Consider the following 21,962-nt stretch of genomic DNA (forward strand, 5'->3'; position numbering starts at 1 on the left):
TTAAACTTGCTTTTATTGCCAACATTTATGAGGCGAGTCTATCCTTAATATACTCTGAAATTTTAAATTATTCTCCTTTACTCTTGTCTCATCACCAGCTGTAAGGGGTTTAGAATTTGCAGATGGATCAAGATCACTTAAAAATTAACTTACTGATTACATGTGAATTCCTTTAAAACTTTCCTTTGTGGAGAACATAGTGCTGAGGTTCTTCATTCTATAATCTGTGTGTACTTTGGTACCCACTCAGAGAAGACTTCATTAACATGTTACTGTGGAAAGTTACTGAACTTGAGTCTGTCTGCATTTTTGTGAGCATTATATTTGGTTGGAAAAGTGTTCTGGCTCCTTTTGGCCTGGCCTACACTATTGCCAGTTTGTAGTGCCAGCTTGTTTTAAATGGTGACTGTACAAGTGTAGGTGTTGTGTAGAGCTGTCAGATGGTGTGACAGTGTCCTAAACTTGCAGGTCTAGGGACACTAACTATATTTAAGAAATAGATGCTGGTTGTAACATTTTAGTTCAGCTTCTCTCCTGAGTGCAGACAGATAGATTTTTTTTTTGCTTTCTTTTCTTGAGAAAGAGCAGTATTATACTGCAAATAATTGTCCTAAAGCAGTACTAAAGTCAGTATCAGAAAAAAAATCAAATCTGCAACTAAATACACGGATAGAGGAAACAGCACTTCCATCACCTGTCTGCAAATATGTTACCTGGAGCATAATTGATGGTATAGCATGACCAAGTGTGAAGGACCTCTGACTGAATGAAGCATGTTGCCGTTAATGCTCTAATTAGATATCATTCTTTGAATTTCATAGCCATGATTTGTACTGGGGTTTTTTGCAAGTTCTATGGTTAAAATAAAATGCTGGTAAGGTCTTGTAGCAAATTTGAAGAATTTGACAAGGCAATGTTTTTCTGCAGTTCATAATCTTTCTTCTCTACAGCATTATTGTTTTAGGCCTTGGCATTAAAAGATTAAATATGCCAGTGGTCTCCTCAGTTTTAACATATGCAGTACTTGCCAGTGGTCAGAAATTTGTTAATGAAGATAGTGCTTTACAGGATAATGATGGAGGAGAATAAATCCAATTGTAGGTTTCCCCAGTAGCATTTTTTTTAAAAAAATCACTTTTAATTGGTATAAGCACAGTCATTTCTCCTATGTCTATGAATTTCCTGCTAAGCATTCAGAGACTGTTGTTTTCCTATCAGGATTATTGGGGGAGTGGAGGTTAAGTTCCCTTCTTAAAATTTTTGAAGTTGTTTTAAAACAAAAATACCAACATAATTTGCTCTTTAATCATCAGTACAGTGTTGTTTCTAGCAATTTTGCTGATTTTGGTGAGTGTTTTTATGATAGATGCTTTTGGGAGTGGTCATGTGTGTTGGAAGTATTGAGAGTGATCATAGGAAGCTTTAGCACACATCTTGTATGTTGCAGCTTTTATGAAATTGTGCAGTAGAACATGTCACAAATGCTGCAGGTGTCAGTCACAGACCACAGTTTAGATTTGTGGTGCTTCTTTGCCTTTTGTGCCATTTTACAGGGAACTTTTGATATATTTTGGTGTGCTTTCTTTCAAGGAGGCTATCCCTGTGCTCTCAGTAGAAAATTATGTCATGAAATACAGCTTTACTGATTAGTCTGAGGTAGAATTAAGTGTTTCATTTTTTCAAGGCAGTATTTATTTCCTTACAATCTGCTAATCCCAGAGACTGCATAAATTGCAGCTAAGTATGATAAACAGAAAATGTTTAAAATAGACAGAAAATTATTTAAGAAAATTCCCCCAAAATATGCTAGCAATAGTAACAGTAGTATATTATTATTAATGTTATTGTTACCTGAAGAAAAGTAAATACTTTTCTAAAGGGAGACTTTTTTTATGTTATGGATGCTGCTTTGTTCTCTCTGCCTTATCCTAAGTTTCATCTTTACTGTGACAGTCTATATGGGGAAATTGTTATTGATACAATGACATGCCATTCAGATTTGTTTTAATTTGGTTTTAATGAGAACACACACAAAGTCAAGAATAGATAATAGATATTTAATATCAGTGGTACCATGGAAAAATGGGAAAAGGCAACAATGTCAGTGTCATTACAACCCAGATATGGTATAAACTAAAATCTACTGCATGCAAATTTCAACTCTCCAGATAATGAAAATTCAATTCATGAGAGAAGTTGTTTATCCACAAAATATATTGTTGAATAATTCCAAAGCAATGTAATACTGTATTATAAGAACAACCTAAATAAATTGTGAGGTTGGAATTCTTAAAATGGTTACAGATTTTATGTATGTAGGATTTTTATGATTACTAACAAAAGGGAAAAAATACATGTTATACGTGATTTTTTCATTTTTTTGTGTGTTTTTCCCCAGGAAATTTACTTTTGTGGAAATTTACTTTTTTCACTCTTTTGAGGCATAGAACAAATTAAAACTCTGTTGACCAGTTAAAGGTTTTTGAGCTACAGAACATATTCTTTCTTATTTTTAAGTTGTGAATGTAATTTTGGAACATGAACCAGCATTCCTTGATTCAGTATTGACATTTATGTATTGTGCAGCTAATCTGAAATGCTAGGGCTAAGAGCTATGAACTGTCTTCCTTTATAGTAAAAAGTTTTTAGTACTGAAACCTACTGATGGTGATCACATTTGCAACACATATTTTTCTACCTCAAATCTATGCAGTTCTTTGAAAGACAAATAAATATTCTTTTATATTGCTTATAAAACTTTTAGTATATTCTGAAACTAGATTTTAAGCGAGAGAAAGGTATAATAACTGTCTGTTTTAATTATTTCTAAGTTTAGAAAGAATTTTCAGAATCTCTGAAACTTCAAAATGTGAATTTGCAGACCTTCTGAGTTTTGTTTAAATTGAAAAGTAACTTATCCTGTATTAGCTGTATTTCTCTAAGAAACTGTTGTATTGGCAGAATGAGTCACAGATCAGATGTGGTTTATTGACATATTTAATACACAATATACAGCAAAGTTACTTTCTTAGAGTACTATTGTAATTGAGTCTATATGTGAAAAAGAGAGATAGCTACTACTAAGCAGACTTTTTTCTTTTTTTTTATCAGTATTCTTCTATCAGTTTTGTAAATTTAAATACTCTTTGAGGAAAAGGGAGGGTATTCTTTATAAAAAATATAGTAAGATGTCTTCTGTAATACACAGAGCCCCATATTCAATCAGTCCTTTAAGTACAGAAACATTTCCTATGACCTTCAATTCTAATAGTCAGGGAATGCTGTCCTGATACTGTCCTGAGAGCAACAATTAGCAGTTAAAAGGGCAGTCTTGTCTCTAGTGGCCGTGGCTGTTGCAGTAGCATCCTGTTTGGGCACATTGTTGAGCTTCTGCGCTTACTCGTCCTTGGAGACTTGTCTGTCGATGGCTGTTACAGCAGATTAGAGGTGACGAAATCTCTGGTTAGATTCTCACACAGCTTAACGCTGTTCTCTGATGAAGAAGCTTTAGGAGGTTGTGGGAGTCACTGGGATGTGCCTTTGTGCATCAGTTGTCCCTGGCTTTGGTCTCTGAGGACCACTGACAAACACAAAAAAAGTTACTGGTTACTGTAGACTTCCAAGGTACTCTGTGAATCTGTAGGAAAAGGTACTATTTGTGTTGATAAATACTTGCTTTCCTTCTTTAGCATGGATAAGTGTGGTTGTGGTGCTAGCTACCTTGCCCAAGAATCTGTTCCAAAATGCAAAGGAAAATACATCCAAAAATAAACATGAAAGCAGAAGGCTATACATGAGGAGCTCTGGTCATGCACATCCTGTTGGGCCACTGGCTTGCTCCACCCCTAATAGCTGGCTTCTTTTAAAGAGAGTAGGAGTGAATTCATTTGAGCAGTGTGATCATTACAAAGTTCTCCATAGTTCATCCTCAACCTTTGTCCTTTCATGCAGTTGCAAACTGATTCAAACCCAGACAGGAAGGGAGTGAATCTGCTGAGAGGTGACTTATTTTTAGAGGTCTTTCCTACCGCAGCGTATTACTCAGCCTTCCTTGGATAACACACAAATAACCAATTTCCTTTTGTGTGGAATAAGATTATGTTAGAAGTTACTGAACATGCCTTGAGAAACATTTCAGCTTAAGTAAATGAAGAACAGCTACTACTTCGGTATGCAGTAACTTTGGAGAGAGGGAGACTTGGCCCCTGTAAGGTCAGAATAAATATTTAAATTTTTTTTTTAATTCATATTCAGTGGCACTTACACATCTTGTAGTCTGATACCTGTAGTGTAACTTACTTCTTGCTTTTGCCATCTAATGTTCATTCTGTAGCCCTCAGCAGACTTCACTACTCTGTAATGATAGCTTTGGGAGAAGCAGCTTTCTTACCAACTTTGTTTTTTGAGCATTGTGAATGTTAGTTTTTAATGAGCTAGTTCAAAAACAGATCTGTCAGAATAGAAGAAATTTTACATACCATTTCAATGGGATGCTGTGTAGGAAATAAATGTATGAAATGACGTGCTGTAGCACTGCTCACTGAGGTTTCTGAATAAGGCTTAAGTTCATCAGAATTGAGACCACAGCTCTCAATGCATTTGCGTGGAAGTTTGTTGCTTTAAGGTATATCTAATCACACCTTCATATCAAGGTATAATATAATCTTATGCCTCATTTTATGTGCTGGGATTATGGCAATAGGAATTACGAAGGCACTGTAAAAATACATTAATTAATATAAACATGTAAGGATTTTCATTTGGTCTATCCATTTGGCCAAATTTAAGTACAGTGTTTATCAAAGGATGTTGTCTTGTGGTGTTTTGCAGTGTAATGCAGTAGTAGCATTTCAGAGAGGTAACCTTTTCCTTGCCTTAAACTGTTGGAAAATATATGTTGCTTTGTTACTTGAGAATGTTCTTGCTTCTTTCTCTAAGAGACTCCTAAATACTTCAACATGTGTAAGTAGTATTAGAAATCTCATGTAAATGTCAGTACTTTCTAATACACCTTTTCACCAGTGAGTATTCCATACTAGAAATTCTTTCTGGTTCATTTGAGTGAGAGATTAAATTTGAACTGAGAAATGAAATATTGAAAGAGAGGAATCAAAGAAAAAAATCAGATTCACGTCCAGCCCCTTAACCATCAGCTTGATTTATGGTATACCACTCTGCCCATTTATTGCCCAGTAATCAATTGCAGAAGTCTCTGCTCTGATTTACTGATTTCCCATAGGCAAACAGAGTAGAGGCATGAAACTATAGTTAATAAAATACAGAATATTTAGCTTTGCAGGATGGGTGATCATGTGATTTAAAATAGTGAGGTGCTTGGAGACCCACAAAAATATAAAAAGGTGGTCATGGAACACTCAGCTGTCTTTACCCGCTTCATGTCACACTCTCCATTGACTGCTCAAACGATTCCGTGATGATTTGTCTCTCTAATGGTGCTTTATTGTAAAAGCGATCAAATTGTGGTAGCCTGCATTTTCAGTGTAGATGGAATACTGTGTTCACCAACATCCCAAATAGCCACCTTGGCAGAATAAGGAAGAATTATTCCATGTTATAAGACACAAAATACAACACAGAAGGAAGACATGGGAGGACCCAAGTGTGTGGAATGTGTTGCTTTATGCTGTCTGCAAACCTTCAGTTGATAACCAGTTCAAATTTGTATGCAAAGGAACAGAGATAGTGTGAGAGACATTGAAAAATGAAGTGATGATAGGCAAGAAGGAGATTTTTTTCATATAGGAACACATGGAAGGAGGAAGATATACACCCCCCCCCCCCCCCGCCCAGCTTTAGAATATGACAGTAAACACAGAACTGGCAAGATGTGAGCAAAGCTTTGAAAATAGCTAACATCCCTCCTTCATACCTTCTGTGTTAATACTGATAAAGCATGCAAGTGAGTAGCAGGGAAAGATTCCGAAATTGTTATTATACCAAGAAGTGACAGATAGCACTCCCAGTTTTGCTGGTGTGAATTGACCATGTTTCAAGGGAATACAACACAACTGCTTTGATACACATGGAGCTAAATGGGGGCAGAGTCTGGCCTTTAGTGCTGCTGTTATATTGGTTTTGACCATTTTTGTAATATGGTTTTAGGTTTTTCCCTCTTGTTTTGCTTTGTCAAACATTTCTAATTTTAACAAGTGATGCTCTGTCTAGTAGAGGAGATTTTAAACAAGTATGAAACAGCATTTTATCCTCAGTAGCCAAAAATACATCAGAACGAACCATGTCTGTCAACATAGCAACACAGTGACTGCTGCTTTCATGCAGGTGTATTAGTCACATCATATTGTAAGAATGGATGCAGATTTTGTGAACATTGTTTATGACAGTGTTATCTTCTAAAGTAATCTTCCTGGCCACTGGCAGTGGAGAAACTTATGTAGGAACTAGATTTTTCACTTCAATAATGCAGCTTTTCTCTTGATGTGATATGTACTGATGAAAGTGTATAAGTGTTTTGATAGAGTCTTGCTATGAAATGTTCTTTGCTAAGTAATGGCACTGTGACTGAAAAGTTCATAATCAATAATTATTCACTCTGTTTCAGATAATTTGCTATGCCATTATGTATGATATTCAGTATTACCAATGAGGCAGACTTCTTGCAGAAGATCCAGTTAGTTTTAATTCTGTGAGTTTCCCTTTCTTTTTTGTTATCCTTGTTTTAAGGTGACAAACAGTGGCACTTCAGACACCCCTTAAGCAACTGAAAATACTGAAAAATAACAAGCTGAGTGGAAAGGCCTTATCCTTCCTCATGTCTCTCTTCAGCAAACTTTCCTGGTACATGTTCTTGTGTGTCATCCCTACAATCAGTTTACGTCTCAGTCTCCCAGTTTATTCTGAATTTCAGTAGCAAAATTTTATGACTCTGTCACTGATCACTGTGTGAGGTGGAATAAGGCTGTGTAGATGTGATTTCTCTTAAGCCCTCCTACCATGTCATTGCTTTTAGGTGCAATTGTGAATCACTGTAATAATGACCATCAGATTGAAGCCCCTGTTGAATCTTGTTATACCAGATAAAATATACAAAAATATATTGTCATTCCCATTTACAGCCCTTGTAAATGTTTATATGTTTATTAGCACTTCAAAAGGTCTTAAATTATATTGCAGAAAGCTTGACTTGCTTGAGGTTTCTTCTTTGATAAAAAGGAATAGAAACATCCAGAAAGCGTGTCAGTCTGCCTGTTAAGTAATGCCTTTATTGGTTTTCTCATATTTTATCATGGTTAGGGGTAAAGTTGAAAAATATGAATTCATCTGATTTTCACAAAAGTAAATTATTTTGATTAATTTCTAAAATATTTAAATTACAGAAGAACATCTGACAAACTGAAATGTATACACTTAAAGTCTGCAGATGTTTTTCAGGCTGCAATTTTTCTTGAAAGCTTTACTGCCAAACTTGCACTTTCTATAACCAGCTTTTTTATTAGCAAAGAAAGTGCTTTTCATCCTCAGCAGATTGTATTATTAAATGTGGTATCTCTAAGCGTGATTTGCTAAATGGCAAAAACATATATTGCAAAACACAACTGGGAGCCTATGAATATTATTTCAGGATACAAACTTCTGGTCTTTCATTAGTTCATTTTTATTAGGTAAAAATGTCTTTCACAGAAGAATCATAAGATTCGAAGCTTATAAACTAGATTCTGGCTTTTTTCCCCAACATACATTTTAACTGTTAAATATGCATCTGATTCTCATCTGTCACAGACAGAAAAAATACATAACAGAATTATATCTTTGCAAATATGTGTGTGTATATAATCTGCTGTCTAATCAGAATTATATCTTTGCAGATATTGTGTGTGTATATGTTACTGCATTAATTTAGATTTGCCTTGTCAAACTTCTGTGTGAGATTGCCTGGAGCTTTGGTTCTAGCTGTATTTGTGGTTGGCAGTGTCCTTTCCTGACTTAGAGTGGATACCAAAGTGATCAACTGCATAGGGCTTTGCTTACACTTCTCAGCTTCTGGATTTGACACAGACCATTCTTCACTGTGGGATCATATGTGAATGAGGTTGTTTCAGAGATTGACCCTTTCTGATCTTCTGTCCAGTGTTATCATCTCAGTCCTTCATTTCTTTTCAGATGAGTTGTGCTTTTTCTTTCTTGCACAAGAGGTTGATCTATTATGACTATTTGCCTCCAGGTTATTGAGAAAAATAGTAAGCCTTTAGAAGCTTCCTTTTAACACTGAGTTTTTGTTGCTTTATGGCAGTTGATGTGGTTGTGTGCGCTATAGAGTGCATGCTTGCATTCTGCATTTGAATGGGTGCTTTCTGCATGTACTGTATAATGGGTGAGGCAAATAATGTGATACCATTTCTTAGATCAATGGATATGTTTTAATATCGACATTTTAAAAATCCATTAGCTTAAACCTGCTGGCATTAAAAAAATTTAGAGATCTTTGACAATGAGATCTGTGGCAGTGGAAGAACTTACGCAGTTTGACACAAACTGAAAGCAAGGCTATTGTATCATAATATATATTATTACTTTTGATTCTCACAGTTTTGTGTAGTTTATAAATTTTTTAAAGTATTGTAAAAGTGTTCACTTTGAGGTAGCAAGAAAAATGAAACCTACAAGTCCTATTTAGTGGAATGTAAATCTTCCTTCCTTATGGAAACACTCCCTTGAATGAGCATTCAGCAACTTAAAACTCTAAACAAGCCAAACCTCAGACATTATCAATTTATTAGGCATATGGATTAATAAATGGGTCCAAAAAGAAAGTGCTCTTTGCTTGCCTTGATAGTATGGTTCTGATAGATGTCTTTTCCTGAGCTGTAAGGTTCAATGTTAGCCCTTTCCCTTAGTCTGGTTTCTCCTCTCTCTTCATCCATATTGAAATCAGTGAGCATTATGAGATTTCAACACAGATAGTTACTAATTGCTTTCTTCTCCTTGTATGATATGCAGCACAGACTGGTGGCAGCAGGTTTAAAGTCTCTTTAATCTTGTCCATTCTGTAATAGCTTCTGTCCACCGACGTAGCTGGTATGACGTGAGAACAAGAGGCTGGAATCACTCAAATGATTTTGTGGCTTAGTAGTTCAGGGGTGCTTAACAAAAGGGTCAACCCAATCCTTGTACTGAGGTAAATTGTATCAAAGCCTTACAAACTCTAGGCATCCCAGAGGTACACTTAAAAAGGAAGGTGTAGAAAACTAAGAACTGAATATGGAATATTTCTCCTGTGGCAGAAAATAAGAACTACAGGACTCATTCCCTCATCTTGTCATCTGTGCTGATTATGGCCAGTCCCAGATGTCAAGAAAAGAAAGAGATTTAAAAAACCCCCAGTTGTCCATGTACTTGCTCTTGAATCAATTCTTCTTTCAATCTGAGGAGTAAAACTCCAGCAGTTACGGTTCTCAGGGTTAGTGAGTATTGCTCTAATTTCATTAGTTCAGTTAGCTACAAAATTCCTAGAAATCTGTTCACCAGCAATGTGAAAAGGCCTGCAGGCCTTCAGAAATGTTTAAATCTCAAGGGGATTTATGGAACAACTTGTTCATGCGTAATTTTTTTCATTTTGGTGAATGGTTGTATATGTCACAAGTACTCAAGAAGAGCACATAAGATGTGGTGGCCTTCTAAGGCATGTATTCCATGTACTTTTAAACTATGTAATACATTGGATGTTCAAAAAATGTGTGTTTTCATCTAGTGTTTCTGTTACAGGCTGTTGTTGAGTGCAGTGGTTTAGCAGAATATGTGAATTCATACAAACAGTCTGATGTGATGCCTAAGGCTCAATTTCTTTATCCTTTATCCTATGGCTGATAAGACCATTAGTGTGTATTTCCCCTGAACTCTGCCTAAAATACTTTCTCGGTTAAATCCCAAGTGGAGAAGTTAAACCTGAAACTCACAAATAAAAGTTTACACACTAGATATCTTCTGACTGAACTTCTGTTCATTTTAAATTACACTGATAAAATACTCTTCCTTCTAGATGCTGTACATAACTCTAAGCCAGGCTTGTATAACATTTGTTGGAGGGTGATAAATAATCAACATTTAAAATTAAACCTTGCCATTCTGCATTTAGTAGTTACTGATATAATTCAACTTGCTTATGTTTTAACCTCTGACCATTTTCTGAGTAATTTCTATTTAATTTTGCATTCCACAGCTATCTTGACATTTGAAAAATATCTTTTCTGGCTACCAATGCAAACCATTTTCCTGAAATATTAACCAAAGTATACAAACAAACTCTATTCTGTTAATTACCACAAAACCCTATCCACGTTTGCCTGAGTAGAGGTTAGTGGAATCGGATACAATATAATAGTTTTGTTTTAGCATAATAAAAATATGCATTACAATATGATTTTTGTGTGACCTAGTCTTTGAGAAACTGAGTCCTTCAAAGAAGTCATGCTGTTCTGAAAGGACTGAGTTATAAAGGAACTTGTTTGAGTAACTTAGGCTTTTATGCTTAATTCTCTCTGGGGATAATGTTGGAGACTCTCAGTACAATTAAGGAAAGATTAAAAGCTCAGTACAGACTTATTTTCTTTTTTCTTTCTTTCTGCCAATACCCTTCAAGCCTGTATCCTCTCTAGAAGCATGAAACATTTTTCAAATGCCTTTTGTCTTTCTACCATCATTTCTCAGGCAGTTTTCTGGTATCCATCTCTTCCACAGATTTATTAATGCAGTTTCTCTTTCTACATTTGTCACTTTTGTTCCTGCTATCGTGTAATGGAAGCTTTGTTGATCTCTGGTTGCGAGTTCATTGTGTATTTTTCCTTAGGTCTATCTGTGACATTTAGATCTTACTAGTTAACCAGGAATCACAAAGCAGTTAGGAAATAATTCTTGCACTGTTGAATTATGCCATCACTTAAAATTTCTTAGCACATTTGCTCTGCAGAGCTAAAGGAGTGAAATGCAGTAAAAGAGTAGACAATTAAGCAGAGATGTCTGAATACACTGATGGAGTAGGAGACTTGATTACTATACCCATTTTACAAAATGTGTTACTAAAGAAGAGCTGCAGTTCAATCTGAGCATGTCACAGCTGGGGCATTTACCTGTGCTGTTGCTGTGGTATGGAAGGATTATATGCTTTGAGATAACAACAGAAGTTCACATCAAAACTCTCATCTTTGCAGATTTTTTCTGTCTGATGTATTTACACACATCTGCCCTACAGAGGGTGTTACCTCCATCTGATTTCATATACAAAAAGTACTTGGTGTCATTTTATTATGACAGACTTTTCCTATTTTAACAGCAGAATATGTATTTTTCTGCCTTTTAACCTTTCTGAAGAATTACTTGGTATTTGACTTTAGAAACTGATATATGCTACCAGTCAGCTCATAAGTACTGATACTTGAGTGGATCGTTGTCAACTTTGCACACTAAAATTATATAAAGGAGTGAGGCAGAGGAAATACTGGAAATGCTTCAAGCCCTATCGGTAGTAGGAATACATAATTTGCTACCGTAAGAATTCCCTAAGACATTGATTTTACATGGGCATCCATACTGTTAATCCAAGTATGGTTACAAAATGGTAGGTGAATTACCTTTACTTGTATCCATTAACTGGACAACATCTTTGGATAAGAATTGAGTTAATCTGCATTGAATACAGTGTAGTAAATGGTTGTGATATCCTGAAGCAGACCATGAGGTGTATTTTCCCTTCTTATTTAACAAAATAATTCGTACTACTGATATGAAGTTTCTGCTTTTTAATGTGGGAGTAAACAACCTGCAAAAGAACCCAACCTTTGTGAAGCTGTTCTGTTGTAACTTCTGCAGGGAGATGGAGAGGTACTTTATATCTGCCTACTCCCCTGTGGTAGAATAGTGGCAAAGCTCACTCTCTGTAGTAGTATGTACATGAAAAATAATATCAAATGTCTAGAAAAGACTAGATTCTTGACTGTGATTGACTATTTATTCTTCCTTGTCCCCAGCTAAAGCAAAGCCTTAGCGTGTTTCTTCTGTCTTCACCAATTAACATTTCTGATGATTTTTTCTTTTAAGTATACCTTTCCTGCTAAAACTCTTCAGTCTATATATACATATCTTCATTTTCTGATAATGCTGCTGCTACATGTACAAATGAAAATTATTATTTTAATATGCTAAAGAATACAGAAGGAAAAAGCAACTCTTATTTTGAAAGTGTTAAAGTAATAATGAATGCTATCTTTATATTAGATGTGTTCTTTTTAAATGAACATTCTTGAATGGCTTGCTTTGTGTGAGTAGAATTTGCTAGAAAAGGTGCCCTTGTGACTGTCCCCAAAATCAATTTGCTCAGCATGATGAAAATAAGTAGAAACATATATAGAAGTTTTGATACTATAGAAAGAAAATCTCTTAATGTTACTTGTTTTCCAACTGTGCTGCATTACTGGTCATGACTGTGCTGCCTTCTTCAGTGGGTCCTTTATTTTGGCATTTTTACTGCCACAGCAATGCTCATCTATTTACACTAGGCATTACTCACAAACTGCTGCATAAGAGAAGTGGGGGTAAGATACTCTTATTTTGTTAGATGCTCTGCATGGTGAGAGAACAGCAGCATGGATTAAGTATTAAAACAAGATGGTAGAGTTCCAGTAAATTGTGTTTACTCTCATTTTAAGTGAAATCTGTCTAATTACACTAATTTCATTGCAATAATGGACAGTAGAATTTGCTGTACTTGTGGCCAAATACTCCACATACTGTATCTTCTGTCTTTTGCTCTGACCAATACCTGCTATTTCAGGGAAAACTGTAGAAAAGCCTTCAAACTCTTTATGTAACAGTATACCATACTGTATAAATAAAAAAACCCCTGTCATGTGTCTTCCTCATCAGTCTTCATGTGTAGGACTATTTCTGTCCCTTGTTTTGGAACTAAAATGATGTCTTTATTTAATGAGAGCTTTATTTCCACTTCTCTCATTCACTCTCTCCATCTCCCCTCTGAAGAGTCCATATTGTATGCTCTCTAAAATTTTGTCTTTGCACATTTTAAGTATCCATGCCAAATGGCTTGTGAATGGGTGCTTCTTTTGGAGAAACATTCCACAGCCAAGTATATCACATGCTACTAACAAATTTATTCTGATTTCCCCTCCAGAATATGTTTTCAGAGTTCATTCTTTGGTTCTTTTGTGTACTGCTTTCATATCTCTTGGATGATTTCTCTCTGTCCTCAGTATTTATATCCTCCACTTTTTGCACACTGTGACCATATCTATGTTTTGTCACAATTAAAAAATAAAATCACATGACTTCTTAAATTACCTAAAATGCCATTGTGCTTCGTGTGAGCTCTCTAGAACACAGAATTATGTGACCGTGCCTTTCATGTGTATCTGGAACATATCTAATCTGATGTTTACTATCAGTTTTACCTGCCAGAATTTGATAGCTGCTGACAGAAGAGTATTTTGCCATTGCATGAAGAAAAACTGTCACTAGTTAAGCTTACATAGATATCTATACAGAGTTAGAAATGATGGCAGTGGGAGACGTGCTGTATACTCCAACTGTGTTCAGGATTTTTGCTTCCTAGACTTTGCTCAGTCACTAGCTCTATGCAAGTGATGTCTCCACTAAGTTTTTCCAAATGTCTCTTTTCCTCAGCATTGCTAATTCCCTAGAGACTTACATATTATATTTATTTTTTGTTCATTTTTTTAATCTTCTCCTTCTCCAATGTTTTCATGTTATCAAATTGTTTATTCCCCCTCTGCAATTATGAATAAAAAAAATTCCGAACCCATTCCTTTAGTATTTCTTTAAACACTACCTTTTATGTGTTGCCATGTTTCATTATCTTTTGTTTGCAGTCATTTAACTAATTGTTAATTTTCATGACAGTTTTTTAAAATTAACTATGACTATTAAATGTTTTACTGATATCCAGATATGTGGCAGCTACTGCATTTCTTTCTTCTACTACTTCAGTGATTCAAAGGAAAAAACCAACCACAACGCACATAACCACATTTAAAGCCTCTAACTTTGGTTAAATGAGTTGGGAAAATTCACTCTCAAAAGAAAGAAGGAAACATGTATTAGAAAATAAGGTATTGGCAAGCATATATAATTTCTGTTATATTTTTCTGTTACTCATGTGTTTTCATTTCTCTCCTAAGTTATCCCTAATTGTCCCAGGACAGAATTCACTCAGCATAAACTGGTGCAACCTGCATTCTATTATTCTTCAACACATCTGCTAACATTTAAATTAAAGAAAATTAAAGTTTTTATTGGCACTGCCTCACAGTGACCTCTTAGCATGATCATTGTTCTGCTACATTTACCCCTCTATCAATATGCACATCATTAAATAAATAAACCCCTAATTTCTGAGTGACCTCCTGTCTCAGTGAACACTGTTGGCTACTCTATATTCTGATAAAGTATTTATTTCCACATGTTGCAGATATGTTCTGGTGTTTGTGGAATGTCCCTTTGTGCTGATGTTGCAAGAAAGCGTGAGGAGGAGGGAGTGACCCCAAACTAACTTTCAACTTTACCTTTTTGCTTCACATCACATTTTGTTTTCCAGTCAAAAATTGGATGGCTAACTGCTTAGTAGCATCTAATCAAGTTCAGGAAGATAAAGCAGAAATATAGCAATTATACACTGTATTCTGCAGAAGCTGCAACATTGAAAGCACACACGTTTGATTTCAATGACTAGTAGAAATTATTTCCAGTCTCCTGTGCAGAACTTCTGTAAATATTCAAGTGAAAGTATACTAAGCAACTTCATTCTGTCTTCAGAATGAAATTGCTCATCAAAAGTTTGATAGTTAATGTTATGCTCCTCCTTCAGACATGGCTGAAACAAGTAACTCTTGTTTCTGTGCCCACTCAACAAATCTGATGCTTGTTGGCCTCCGAACTGTTACTCATTTATGTTCTCACAGTGTCTGATTTCCAAAATGCAGTGATGTTAAACAACCATAGCTCATTTTTCAATAACATTCTAGTATTGTCCACCTCCTCTTTGGGCTCCTGAGTTCTTGCTAGTGCATGATTGCCTTTACCTTTTGCAGCATGCTTCTTTGAGAAAACTGTCTTGTGCAGGTCCTACTGATTGACATTAGAGGGAGGTGCCAGGAACCTGAAAATTACAGAAGCTTTTTTGCATGGAAAAGTGAAAAAAAAATGCATCAAGTATCATAAGTGCTCATAATCAAATCCAAGCTTGTTTAAAACAAATAAAAATGTGAAAAGAATCCCCCACTGAGAAGAAACAGTGTACTTGGCATGTCTAGATTTACTTATTCCAAACATAGTTTCAGGTGAAGAAAGTTACTATACCTAATGAACAACTCATGGCATTGATCTCTGGATAAGAAACCTATCCCACATTCATTGTATGAAATGTTACCTCTTTGCCTAGGGCAACTGTCTCCGTTTGCCAAAACAATTTTTCCCTGTTCTCTTCACCCAAGTTGAATTTTGACCTTCTCTAATTTTTTTTTAAGTGTGGTCTAAAATGTGTCTTACAGTGGCCTTTACACATGGGCTTTTTGAAGCGAAACATCTTTTTTGAGACAGTTATCTGTCCATTGGACAGATGCACCATTATCAAATGAGGAAGCTAGTTCATCTGGCTGGGTTTGAAGGCTATAAAGCTAAGTTTATCTCTCTCGGTTATTAAATATACATTTAATGATAGATGCAGCATGCCAAAGATTCTTTAAGGGAAAGTAAGGAATAAAACACTTATCCTATTATATTGTCATGCAGTAAGATAGTTTGTAACTATCATCCTTTATTTTGTCTTCAGCCTATAGTCTGATCTGAATGGAAAAGGGACATTTCACAGCACTGACACTAAAGTGCAAGCAGACATAGATGACCACTTTGAGAAAAGTAAGAAATTCAACTTAATTCTAGCACTGTTGTTCCAAGGAAAACCATGAGGTTGATTGTTAGCTATTCAAAAGGATAACATATAGGCTTGTACTTTCTGTATATTCTGCTTTATCCAGTGGTTCTTAGAACAGTGTTGTTTGGCAAGTGGATTCTGTAGCCCATGGGACAGCGTATAATCTCTTCAGTTTTGTTCTTGATCCTTGATGCTTACATACCCATATTGTGGCATTTGTAGTTTGCAGCTAGTAGACTACCCTGATTGTAGGGATCTCTGTATTTCAGATTCCAGCTCAACTTTAATTTTGGAAAAAATGTCCCTTATTTACTTGCAGAGAGAGCCTTGAAATGTAAACTGGATACCTGCGGTTAAAGTGTTCCTACTGATTTATTTTCCCTAAGCATTATTTGTTCTTCTACTCACTAAAAACATGGTCTATGCTAAAAATTTTGCTGGCAGGGTTGTGGGGAAAATGTTGTAGTGTTAGGCTGAGAAAATGGGGGTTTTGTGTGGTTTAGTTAGCCTAATGAAGGACTGGTATAAGGAATAGTTGCAAAAGAGCTTTTGCTGGCAGAAATCCTATTATCCCTAGGATAATTTGCTGACCGAGGTTAAAATGTAGGGCAAGCTCTGAGTTGGCCTTTGGAAAATTGTATATTCCCTTATTTTTTCCACATCATGATAGCGGGAGGAATAGGTTGTCAGTGATTAGATAAACTACCAGTGAATTCCTGTGTTCTTCCCTGTGGAAAGCCTAAAGATGTACCAGCTCTGCTATGCAACTGTTGGGATTTCTAGCTGCCGAAAGACAAGGCAAATAAACTTGTCTCATGAAAATCATTAGTCTTATTGCAATTTTGATCAAGATATTTAGCTTTGCCCTTTTGCTTTCTCCACGTGCAAAGTGAGAATATAGTATATATTTCTTTTCTGAAAGTGTTTTGATGATTTTTGAATGGTTGAACAAGCTTTTAACATCCAGATGTATCATATGCAACACTTTCATGAGAACACAGGCTCTCAACTAAAGAGACTGCCCTTTACCAGGCTTTCTTGTGGCCTTGGCACAAGCAGCTACATGCCCTCTCTGTGATAGGGCTCCAAATGTGGCTTAAAAATTGTGTGTGTTTGTTTGGGGTTTTTCTTGTGTATAGTTTTTGTTGCGTTTTTGATGTTGGTGTATGATTCTTTAATACCTTTTTTGATGATTTCAACTCCAAAATTCTTCCTATATGTATCCATCTAATATTCGATGCTTTAAATTAATCAGTTACTTGCATAAATAAGCATTCTAATATCTTACCTGTGGTTTTGAGAACCTGCATTTTTTACCTACATGTATGTTTTTGCTTGAAATTGAAGTGGGCTTGGAATCAAGAATAAGTTAGAAATACATTTAAAAGTCTCCTTTGTGTAATTTTTTTCCTGAACAACACTCTCTTCACAGAACATTGTTTTGTTCATTCTTCTCCCTCCCTGTTAGCTATCTTCCCTTTTAGTAAGGTTTTACTGTGTTGTTGTTTTTTCATAGAGAAATCATGTTTAATTAAAAGTTACTTGCATGTTTTCAATTATAGATGGTAATTTGTTTGACTTTACACTCTCACTTGCTGTAATTTCCTCTACATTCCAATACACAATCCATTTGCGTGTTTCAAGTATCAGTGTGTTGTTTGCACAGCTCGTGTGTAACACTTGAGGAAACCACTGGGTCTTAGGAAGGACAGATGATGCTTTTTGGTGGCAGTGACACGATGGCTATTCTTTCTTCTCCTTGCTGAATTGGTATGTGTCATGTGAAAGGTGGGGGGGTTACCCGACCCTTAGTGTGGGGAGATCTTCTCAACCCTTAGTGATTTATTTGTGTGTCAGTGCCCCAGGAAAGCTGAGACCCTTATACCCGACCAGTGTGTCCACATCCCATAAGGAGACCCTTCACTGAACAGATTCACCGGACTTGAGGATGATTCGACTGCCCTTTTCAGGGGGGCTAAGCCAACAGTGTGGAGACCCCTCAGTGGGTCTTCCCAATGTATTGTCCAGTGCTGGCAACTGCTAGCACCTGTAAAGGACTCACTCTAGCAGTTTATGGAATAACACTCTTTATTAATACAAATTGTGACAGGTTAATAAGGTTTGAGGGTTGTCCGTGATAGCATCTGACTGCAAAAACGTGTTTAAAGCAATCTATTGTACTCTAAAGCAAGCACACTCTAATCCTAAAAGCAGCATTTAACACGTGTAAAGTATAAATCTTACCCAGTAGGGGTCCCTATGGGGGGTAAAGACAGGTTCAGCCCATTAACTGATACCAGTAGTTTTGGTGGTTTTCCTCAATTTCCCCCCTATTCTCAACTTACTTTTATACTATCTCTTTAGGTTTAGGTGGAGCTTGAGTGACCTTAGTCATAAGTTTTATTATCTCTGATTGATGTAAAACTCTCTTGCTTTGCTTCACTTGCTCATTGGGGTGGTCATATCTTGGCATCTGAGGAGAGGGATTTCGACATAGTTGTTGGCTCAGCCGCAGGACATCTTCATCCGTCTTCCTTTTTTAACAGGTACTACACAGTCTTATGAACTACAAAGTGCCACCATGGACCCCTCTCTGCAGATACTTCTATGAAGGGAGGCTACAGTGTCTCCACTCCATCCTCCATCTCCTGTAGCAGGTGCATATCTCTGTGTAGGGAATATTTGTGGACCATGTCAACTGTGTTCCATCCAGAGAGATGCAGCTGCATTTTACCCTATAGTTCTTAGTCTCCTCTATTTTTTAACCCTATCCATCTCCCCATGATATGGAACCGACTTTTTTGAGAGTAGTGGAAAATATGTTATCAAACCAACATGTTGTTTCAGTAGATAACTGGGAGTTAAACAAGTGGACCAGCAGTAATGTTACATTCATACTTTTGCTTGACATAAATCAATGCTGATTGGTGTGGATTCCCAGCTTCATGGCCTGATGTAGTGTAGCAGAGAAAATACATATTAACACATCCCAATTGATATATGTCAGAATTCCATTACAGATAAATCTGTTGTAATTTTTAGCTGCTGGAGATAAGGTGAGAGGAGGTTTTTTGTTGCACCATGTATTAACACCAGAGCTTGTTTGGTCTACTGAAATAAATTCTATGTTCAGTCCAGGTGGAACATAGTCTATATGGTTCTGCTCACCCATGTTTAGAAGAGATGAACTCAAACAGGGATAGATGCAGAGGACTATGATGATAAGGGAGATGGACAGTCTATTTTATACGATAAGACTAAACAGCATGTGTTGGTTAGTCTGTTGATAAGAAAGCTGATATGGAGTACAGTTGCTGTCTGTAAGTACACAGATCACCATTCAGGGCATATAAACTATTAAAGGACAGTGCTGCTCAGGAGCAGGTGGGTACTAATGCAGCTTGAGTGTTTGAGTGTACATTAGAAGTTTCTTTTTAACCATCAAGAGAGATGAGGTTCTAAACAAACTTTTGATGGCAGTCTGGGGATGACATAAATGGTAGTGTTTAAAGCGGACTTGATTTTATTTTAAGAGTGATTTTCTATGTGTATCTGCAGTAGCAGCTCCAATGCTGTTTCTAAGTCAGATTTCAGTATTTTGGCTAAATACCTTTTTCCTAGTACAGGAAAGACGTACATGAAACCATGGGGTCCAAGTTTTGTTTCAGTTCTTAGTGGAAAAGTGTCCTTGCAACTGATACTGCCTTTAGAATTGACAGCACTTTTCACTTTTGTCTGCCACATCCATGTCACACTCCCTTTTGTTGGTGTAAGCCTGTTGGGAAGGTCAGCATTGTTCTGTCCCCTCTGGTGTAGTGAATCTTTCATTTTTTGGTATTGTAGCATGTGTCTCCACAGAAGGTGAGGAACACTCCTAACTGCAGCATTGCTAGTGGAATAGAGCTATTTCTTTAGGACACCGTCCTAGGCATGAAAGTTGGGAGTCTGAATCTTATTCCCCAGGGAAGACAACTGAAGGCAGAATTACTGCTCTTTGGATGAGTCCAATCCTGAGGAGGATTCAAAGCCAGATGGAAGCGCAGCACCTGCCTCCATCTTTCTTGAAATAGAGACCTTCAGTTCTTTGAATGTGTGGTGGTAGGCACGTATCACACAGAGAGACTTCTCAAATTCAAAATCATTAAGATGCTTAGCATTTACAAGTTACTGTCTGAAGGCCACGAGGGCGTGAAGTAGAAGGTGCCTCAGCTCCTCAGTGTTTCCCTTTAGCCAGGCGCTGTCAGCTTGGGGATGCTTTGAAATGTTTTTTTCAGGTACCTTTCCTCACAAGATTCTCCGTCTCTGGATGCCTTTCTTCAGTCCTATGTTTCATTCCTTATCAACAACACACAAAGAGAGGAGGAAAGCTGGGGAGGCTTGAAGGAGTCACGTGGAGTTCCACACCTGGATCTAAAACTGCCTCTGTAACAATTCTGTGCTAATGAGCATGCTTAGGTCTTCGTTACATTCTGTCCCCAAGGTTGTTGTGCTCCTGTGGCAGGTGTAAAAATAAGTGTATGTAAAATGCAGAAAGCACTTTGAAATGGATGTTGCCACAGTAGACTTTCACATTAGAGCAAAAATAGTCGTTTTTGTTTTAGTGTTTGTTGTAAAGTAATGACTTAATTCAATTTTGCTCCTTCTTTCCTGGTTTCCTGGCTAGAGTAAGACACTATACAATACTGAATGCTGATAATAGATGCAGAATAGATCTTTATGAGTAGCTGAAATTTTTCTGCTGTTTAAATATTGGTAATGATTAAGCAACACATATTTCTTGTATAATATTCAGGTATGGCATTTGGTTCTTAAAAACAGAGAAACATTTCTGTGATCAGAAAGAGTAGCAGCTAGGAACAGCAGTGATGTGAGTCATTTTGACAGTGAGCAAACTTGTCAGAATGTTCACATTTTCAAGACTAGATGGTCTAAGACAGCCATTTTTTCCTAAATATTTTTCAAAGTCCTAATGAAAATTTAAAGAGGTGTGTCTCATGATGTCTTGAATTGAAAAGATCATGAATTAACAATTGCATTTTACTGCTAAAATACTACTTGTTTACTGGAAAATCAAAATAGTAACAAGATTAAGTCAGGTTCTTTGTAATACTTTTAATAGCTGAATTTGACAATCCCATAGGGTAAAACATGTCAATCCTAAGGCAAAAAAGAAAGAATTTGTAATGAACTACACTGTAAGACGCTGAAATAATTTTTAACCAAATCAGTTATATGTTAAGTACCTTTAACATATAAGGTACTTAACTTGCTTTTTTTTTCATAAACCCTGTTTGCATTAATTAATTTCACATTGTCCACTTCTTTGGGATAAACTAGAATTTCACTGTGTGTAACACAATACTTTTGTGTTACAAAGTGAAAATCCCATGGTTTTGGCTGAAATGCTGGCTTATTACAGCCCTCTCTTGCCTAGGGCCATCTGCATAGGAGAATATTCCTTTAACAGAATAAATCACCAAAAGACTGTAGCAGACTTACTGGAACCATTCTTCTGTATCTCTGACTACTGTTCTTGCCAAAAGTGTTAAAAAAGAGGCTCAGTGGATAAAAGATTCTATTTGTGAGACTACCTGCTTTGCGATGGTTTCAGAAAGAAAAAAAATGTACTACATTCACTGGCTCTTTAATTCAGATTGCCAATGATAATGCAGAGTCTGCTGCTACAGAAAGGTAGGATGCAGAAGCAGAAACATTAGTGCTAATCTGCTGCAGAAGGACTAGATAAATCAGCACAGCTCTCATACATCACAGAGAGAGAAGCTGATTGCAACTTGACCATGTGCCTAAGTGGTCACATCAGCAACAAGAACGGAGCATGGATAAAAAAACTAAAATGTATCCTTAGGGCTACTTGCTGTGCAGGACGTGTAATAACACATCAGTGTAAGTTTAAGATTTCATTTTTGTTGTTTCCTTCTATTGTAATTATTGTCGTTTACAAGAATGTATTTTTATTTTGCATAGATTTGGGGGAAATGTAATGAAGTAAAGTGTAATACTAAGCAGA

The 21,962-nt window shown here is 36.4% G+C and overlaps 1 protein-coding gene across 5 annotated transcripts in view; it reads left to right on the plus strand.

The window, feature by feature from the left end:
* The window catches only part of RAPGEF4 (Rap guanine nucleotide exchange factor 4), a 154,068-nt gene that overhangs the window by 22,771 nt on the left and 109,335 nt on the right, over positions 1-21,962 (plus strand). Inside the window, exon 1 of one of the 5 annotated variants that reach the window (XM_027733599.2) lies at positions 21,699-21,838. The exons of the other annotated variants lie outside the window; for them this stretch is intronic. The gene's annotated coding sequence lies outside the window, so the exon portion shown is untranslated. Of the gene's footprint in view, positions 1-21,698; positions 21,839-21,962 lie in introns of those variants that run through there. 5 annotated transcript variants of the gene reach the window in all.

Source organism: Pipra filicauda, unplaced genomic scaffold, assembly GCF_003945595.2.
Source record: "Pipra filicauda isolate LSUMZ 115617 unplaced genomic scaffold, ASM394559v2 scaffold5_size6683894_pilon, whole genome shotgun sequence".
Classification (NCBI taxonomy): Eukaryota; Metazoa; Chordata; class Aves; order Passeriformes; family Pipridae; genus Pipra; species Pipra filicauda.